Source organism: Dipodomys spectabilis, unplaced genomic scaffold (genome assembly GCF_019054845.1).
Source record: "Dipodomys spectabilis isolate Male_0828 unplaced genomic scaffold, ASM1905484v1 ptg000575l, whole genome shotgun sequence".
NCBI classification, from domain to species: domain Eukaryota; kingdom Metazoa; phylum Chordata; class Mammalia; order Rodentia; family Heteromyidae; genus Dipodomys; species Dipodomys spectabilis.
This window is the reverse complement of record NW_024871252.1, coordinates 370,915-379,041: the sequence shown is the minus strand read 5'-3', so window position 1 is coordinate 379,041 and position 8,127 is coordinate 370,915. Positions and strand designations below refer to the sequence as shown.

Genomic DNA, 8,127 nt, shown 5'->3' with positions numbered 1-8,127 from the left:
CGATAATTTTTAATATTAGAAAGCCCTCAAGTGAAATTTCCCCCCAAAAGTTGAGAATCTTACATAGGTAGGAATCAGAGATAGTAAGAGAGTCAAGCAACATTATTAATGGGATAGGATTCATGGAGGAATGAATCAGGGTACCCTCTAGGTGCATATGAAAATATTCATATCTTGTGTCAAATGTTAGAACATCTTTGAAAATAGTGCATAAACAGTCTGAGCAGTCAGTCTAGTGGATAAGATCATAGGAGAAGTTCAGAATTGCTAGTCTGTTTCTAGAGTAAATAAACAAACTATGGCAGGGCAATGTGATACAAGCCTGGAATTCTAGCACTTTGACAGGAGATTAGAGAATGGAACTTCATTGCGATATCTTTCCTGGACCAGGTAGAATAATTTTGTCTCAATAAAACAAACAAAACAACAAGAAAGGAATACACAGTTGGAATTTGGGTCTAATTTTCTCATTATGTTTTGAGAAGTCAATTTTCCTATTGAAATGCAATTCATATATATCCTCACTTGTGTTTTAAATGCTCTCTTCATTACAGAACATTCTAGATGCAAAATGGCTCATTATTCCCATCCAAAAATTTGCAAAAGTGAGTAAGCACCATTCTGTTGGATTCCAAAGAAATGTTGAAGAGTTACAAAAGCATAAGCCTGGAGAAATCACAAAGTTCATCTAATGTAGGACTTTGTAGACCTTGATAAATTAGAATTTAGATTTAAAATATATATTTTGGTTTTGTTTGTAATCTTATATTCTATAGGATACTACAAAATTCTTTTTAAGTAGAGGGATTAATTGAAAAATTCACAAATGATTCTGGCATTCTATTTTCCTAGAATATTCTTTCAAGAGAGTTATAATTAGAATATAGTAAATAGATAATTCCCACAGTTCATGTATACCATGTTAATGTGAATAATCTAGACAGAGTTGCCAACAAATGGATGACAGTAATTTATAAATTTATAAAAACAGCATTTTTTGAGGGTTTAGTTTAAAATGGTATGAAGAGAGTAATTCTGTGACATCTTCTTTCTTCAACCTATAAGTAACACAGGAAGCCATTTCCTTATTTACGTGCCTCTGTATACATTGAGGAAAATGCTTGGTTTGGGGTTTGTATTCAACGTTGTTTTTGTTTTATTGGTTTGCTTAGAGCTTGAACTCTTGGCCTGGACAGTGTCTCTGAGCCTGTTTATGCTCAAGGCTCCTGCCCTACCACTTCAACCTCAGTGCCACATTGTGTCTGGCTTTTATGGAGAAGTATATTGGAGATAAGATTCTAAGAAACCTTCCTGCCATAGTGGGCTTTGAACCGTAATTTTCCGCTCTTAGCTTCCTCAATATCTATGATAATTAAAAAAGTATAAATATAAATAATATTTGCAAGTGAGGAAAAATGATGCAGCTCAGTTTATTGTGGTGTCTTTCCAGAACACGGAGGAAATCACATTAGCAGAGATGTAGTATTTTTCACAATAGAGATAAGCTATTCATGATATGAATTAAGGAATTTTAAGGTGCCCCTTACAAGTTGGAAACTGTTGGGCTAGGATGACTTCATGGTATAAATCTTGGGATTGATGGTCATAGAAATAACAGCTTACTCTGATAAAAGAAAATTGCTTACTCTTGACGAATTAATTATTACAGATGCTTCATAGTTTTCTCCTCTAAGAGAATGTGGCTATTTTTCTGTTGACTTCTCAATCTTTAACACCCCATTGGAAACTGCATCTATTGCAGAATTTCATAACATGCAAACAAGTACTGTTTTGAATCTCTCAGGTATGGAATGTTGAGAATTTAAAAATCAGTAATTATGAGTAGTTATTTCTCAAAAGAATTTTGAAGAACACATGTATTCTGTCCTCTTAACAACTTAGTTAATTTTAAAAGTTTTGGGCTTCCATAGCATTAAAGTGGTTTTCTGTTTTAGAATTAGAAAGTATTAAATTTATTCTTTTTCGAAAAATTCGGCAAGTATATTATGAAAATATTGTCTAGTTGGATAACAATCACGTTGATGACCCTCTGATAAAGAAGAGGTAATTAATTTGAATTGGATGTCAAATAGTACTGATTTTTAAAATATTACTACATAAAGAATAATATTTACTGTACCAATACAGTGAAATTACATTTTATGCAGCTTATTTTTTCAATTTTATTATCAAATTGATGTACAGTGAGGTTACAATAATTGTAAGGTAGTAAATACAAAACATTTCAAACTTGTTACCCCCCCCCCATTTTTCTCACAGTTTTCCTTCACCCCTCACAAGCTGTAATGTACATTTCCAATATATTGTCTTGTGAGTGTTGCTATTTCATTGGTTTTCCCTTTGTCATTTGTCTCACCATTTTGCTCTTCCTCTTCCCTTCCCTATTTAAGGTAAATGCATACACAATACAAAATCAAATACAGCAGGAATGAACAATAGGGGAAAAACCCAGAGAAAACAAATCACATAGTTCATCAAAAACAACAACCACAATTGAAAAAATCTGGTTCCATATCTTGGAATTCATTTTGCTTAGCATCAGCTTATATGGTTATGTATACGCAGTACAAAACCACTGGAAAATAATAGCTGCATGGACACCATATCATGAAAACAGCATGTTAACTTTTTGATGGTAAAGGTGGAATTAGGATTGGTGAATTCGCAGTTCTGATAAAGGTATTTCAAGGGTTTAAAAGTTATGACAGGTAAATTTGAGTTGTTCAAAATTTTTAACAACTTAGCCTATTAAGAAAATTTAAAATTGCCTGGTAGAATAGGCTTTCATGCAAAGAAATCCACGGAGACTTAGTAGAGAGGAAGCAATGTGGGTGAAGATGCTCATTTTCACACTAAACAAACAAACCTCAGAATCGTTGCTGTAAATCCTGTAAGTTCCCTTGGAATTATCTTTACCCAGGAAATACATTCTTATGTTGAAACAAGGATATACTGGAATTTAAATTCAAATTCTTAAAAAATAAGACATCAATTTTGTGAATTTACCTTTAGTTACCAAACCGTAATTCTCTGAAAAAGATAATTTGAGTCAAAATATTTAGGGAGAAAGTGCCCTCCACAATGAAAGAAGGTGTTGGGATTACACATTTCTGTTTGTAACACTTTCTACAATGTCTTTGCATGTGAAGCAGTGAAACACAGAAAAAAATCTAATTGGATCCTTCAAACCAATGATTTCACATTTCTAACTGGCTCACAAAAAATAATATCCTTAATAACATGAAATAGTGAAGACTTCTCTTATTACATAAGCCAAAATGTTTTGGGTTCAGAAAAGAATTGAGCAAATGGAAAAGATAAGAAAACAGTTCTTAGAAAGCCTTGCTAAGCGTATTGGCTTCAGTAGTGAAGGGAGGCCAAACTTTTTTATATAAATTGTGTTAATATTTTTTTTGGATGTCCAGTCGTGGTGCCTGAACTCTGAGCCTCGGCTCTGTCCCTCAGCTCTGCAGGTCAAGGCTAGCGCTCTACCACTTGAGCCACAGCACCACTTCCGGCTTTTTTCTTTTTGCTTATGTGGTGCTGAGGAATCGAACCCAGGGCCTTAGGCATTCAAGGCAAGCGCTCTACCAAAGAGCCAACTTCCCAGCACTAAATTGTGTTAGTAATTGTACTACCAAAAGTGATTTTACAGAGCCTATTTGGCTCACTACAATGCAGAACAGATTGAATGAAGACATGAAAATAAATTCCACATCCAAATGAAGCAACTTAAATAGTTTTAAAAGAGAAATCATGAAGATGTAACAGTGGTGGAGCCCATATAGTCCTTCAGCTTCACTAAACTTGAAGCCAAAATGCTGTGATTAATTGGAAATCAGGCAAGAGCTAAGAGGAGGACATAGAAGCATTGTCCTTTTGTAACAGACACTGTCTTCCTAGGTATAGGTTATTTAACTCTACTCTCCTCCATACATCTTGGTGAACAAATGCAAGACCAAGAAAAAAAACCATCTATTGAAATAATTTTGCATAGAATAACTTCATTGTTCCTGATATGGTATCTAAGGAGAGTCTTAAGATAGAAGATAAAAGTGCAGTATTTTTCAGTTTCCTCTAACCATCTTCTTAGCAAAATATATCTTTTAGGTTAGAATGGATTGAACCAAAAAGTGATGGATTACTTATTTTTGTGGGCACATTAGACACAAGAAGACTTTCAAGGTAAAAGAAAAAATACAGCCAAATATTTGTGATCACAGCTTCTTGGACTGTTTTCTGGAGACAAAGTTTTACATTAAGTTTCAGGGCAACCAAATGCAAGAGGGAAGTTTAATAGACTTGCTTGGCCAATTAAACAGCATGAAAGAAGAAAATGGCAAATAATATTTAAGGAATTACTTTGACCAATTACTTTGTCAGAAGAAAGAAGGAAAAATATAATTCAAAATCAATTGACTTAAAAGTATGAAGAAAGAGTAGTGAAGAGAAATTAGAGAAAACATAGAGGAGTGTTTTCTCTCCAGTGGAGTAATGGGTTCTTGATCTTGTTTCTTCCATTCTGTCTTCACAAGCTATCAAGTGTGTCTCACGACTGGATTATCCAGTTCAGACAGAGAACTCATAGAAGAAAGATAATATTTGCAGCAGATGTAGGTGATTTATAACCTTAGACAATCTATTTAAATCTGTTCAAAATTCTCCCCTATCCCAAACTTCTCTCTTTGTATAGCTTTGTTTGCTTTTCCCATGACGACCCTTCCTTCATTAACTGCTTAAAATTTGTGGAGGTCATATTCATACTTTCTGGAGATTTCAGATTGGTTGTGATTTTTGTGTGTTTTTGTTTTTTGTGTGTTTTTAAACTGAATTTCAAAAGGTTGTGCAAGTGTTACAATTAAATATATCCATCTAATTGTCCAATGCTCTTGGATCAGAGTCACTCCTTCCATCATTCTCAACCAACCCCTTCTCCAAGATTTATTTCAGATTTACCACTTCCTTTATCATATGTGTAGATTGAGTATTCTAGCTGTACTTGCCCCTTGTTCATTTTTCATTCATTCTATGTCTTTACTATAATTCCTTTCTGTTTTCAACTTCCTGATAGTCATTCTGTTACACTGTCTATTAATACTTTGAAAGGTTTATGTACATTTCATGGAGTTTCCATACTGCATATGCTTGAACTGATGTCAGCTTATATTTCCATAATTCATTCAAATTTGCAAGACAGGAGACGTGAAGCACCTAACCATGATTTTATTCTCATCCATTTGGAAGATTAATCTTTAGTCAAAAAGAAAGTAAAAAAATTGGCATAGAATGTATTCCTAACTACCAGTTCTTATAAATGGCTTTGTACAATGGTGTGATTGTTTTATTTTACATGGGATAATATTTTCTACTACCTATAAGTTTTGGAAAAAGAAGAATACTAAAATTTATTCCTATAGAGGAATATGATAGAAATAGAAGACAGATTTTATGTTTGTCATATCTCTGATGAGTACCCATATTCAAGACATAAGTCATATTTCTTCCTATGTTAGACAGATAGGGAAAACATATTATTACATATGATAAGACAACTACTTGTGACTTTTTAAAATGTACCTTATTAAATGATGACATTGACTTTATTAGCTAATATTTGCGTTTGAAATTTGGGAGGCTGATCTATCTAACACATTTCTGGAAGGCCCTTACTGAAAAACACAAATTGTGGGTGGTACTATTTCTACACTTTAATGAATGGTTGAACGTGTTGGGCATTAGTGCTGGGTAAATAATTCAACTCTATTGTAACTTGCTCCCTATACTTGAAAAACTTGTAATGTCACTAAGTATCATCTACTTGTCAAATGTTATTTTGGCGAATGTGATTTTAAAAAGTTAATTTGAAAAGGAATAATTTTCAGAATATTAAATGTAGATCATCATTGGTTTGAGAGTGACATTTTTATACCACTGAAATATGTTGTACTGAAGTCCCAGTGTTTTGAAGCTCTAAGGATCTTCTCAATATTTTTCTGAATTACATTTGAACTCTAAGTAAATTTTTCTGGGCCTTGGTAGACCAATTATCCATCTATCCTTCCAGGAACTACTTTTTGGCTCACTTACGCAGGACTAAAATCTTTCATTAATCATAGGGTAGGGATATTAAAAATAATCTTATGACACTTTGTGAACTTGTTCACTCATATGGGCTGGTCAGCTGTAAGTTGAATGTTTGAATTGTCATACATACTCTCAAATTTTGTGATCTCATCTTTCATTTTAAGTTGCCATGCATTTCACAATTGCTTACTGCTAATTCCTGCATCTCAAGGAATTGGGGCCCTTAAATATAGGAAATTAGAACTTGAGATGGATCTTCAAATACTTTGTGTTGGCATGTTGCATGGGCCTTGGTGAGAAGTCTTGCCTCTGTTATCTGATGATGCCGATAACTGGGACCTGGGATCCTAGGAATCATTGTATCATGCAGAAGAATAATATTTGTTAGACACCTTATCAGCAAAATTTGGGCATAATTAGTAGGATTGCTTCAGAAATATGGAGAAAAACAGTTTGGGACCAGCGAGTTAAAACAATAAACAGAGAAGCAGAGCAAAATCCCTTTTAGATTAGCGGAAAACAACATTGTTTTTTTTACCATGTGAATTCAGAAGACCAAGAACAGTTAGAATGTATCACAAGTTTATACCAAAGACATTGCTCTGATACTTCATATATTCTAATATACATTTTAAACCTAATTATTTATATTCCTATTCTATTTATTGGAATAAATAAATATTAATTTATTAGTGAAATTATCAACTAATTCTAGTAAGTTTCACTCTGCGAAATATAAAATCAGCACATATAAATATAAAATATATAACTATATAATATAAGAAAAAGACACGTTTTGCATTGTTCTGTTGTGGTTACAGTATCAAAGGCAACTCTGTTTTAAAGTATTAATCCATTATCTCTACCTCAGTGTTTGATAGAGTTGGACCTAAAGATTTACCATTAAAACATTTCCAATTAAAGGCCTAATAATGAGGAGAAACATCTGGACTTCTCCTGCAACTATGAAAATATTTCGTGATAGAAATGCAGTGGTGTAAGTTCCTGCCTGGTTGGATGGTAGACAGGCCAGGACATTAAGTAATCACGCATATGATCAATTTTTTCACCTTCTTGGCTTTAGCTACTTTTGAAATGTTAGATATAATAAACAATTATATTTTGATAAAATACCTTCTAGTCTGAACACTTCTGACTGAACTGTTCATCTCTCTATGATCCCTTGTAACATTTAAGTTTTGTTCAAGTAAAACAATCTATGTTGTCAGGGTAAGATATTCTGATTGGTCTGTTCCTACATGGGAGAAGAGTAAAGGGTCAGGTAGACATTTGTGCCAGTAAGACCTCATTTGGGAAAATGTCAGCTGCAGAATGTTATAAGTAGCTCTTAAGCAAGGCTTACTTTGAATCCATTAGCTCCACAAACCTAATTCAGTTGGATCAATAAGTACTTGAAAAAGCCATCACCTTTGGACCTAGCTATAAATTATTGAAAGTATGATCAAATTCCAAATGAAAAAGACTTAAAATTGTCATTGACAAAAAAAATTGCAAATGTGAGCAATCGATTGATTTTTCCCCTATTCACAGAATTTTAGGGAAATAATAGCATTGTTAGGAACAATAAGATTTCCTTGTTTCAGGTAGGCACCCACGGATATAAGCCTGTATAAAGATTGCATCACTAACTACTTAAATTTAGAAGATACTACATGCTTCAGCAGCACGTATTCCCAAATTACAATACAGAGATTAACATGGCAATTGCACAAGGATGATATGAAAATTTGTGAAGTATTCCGTATTTTTCATTCTTCAGATGCAAGAAATGAAAAACAGTTATTAAAAAGTTGATTACAGGGCTGGGAAGGTGACTCAGTGGTAGAGCGCTTGCCTTGCATGCTCAAGGCCCTGGGTTCGATTCCTCAGCACCACATAAGCAAAAAGAAAAAAGCCGGAAGTGGCGCTGTGGCTTCAGTGGTAGAGCGCTAGCCTTGAGCTGAAGAGCTGAGGAACAGCGCCCAGGCCCAGAGTTCAGGCCCCAGGACCAGACCTAAAAAA

General features: G+C 33.9%; 1 pseudogene; it reads left to right on the top strand.

Annotated features, from left to right (window-relative positions):
- Positions 1–7,778: 7,778 nt before the first annotated feature.
- LOC122100349 lies at positions 7,779–7,875 on the top strand (annotated as a pseudogene).
- Positions 7,876–8,127: the final 252 nt, after the last annotated feature.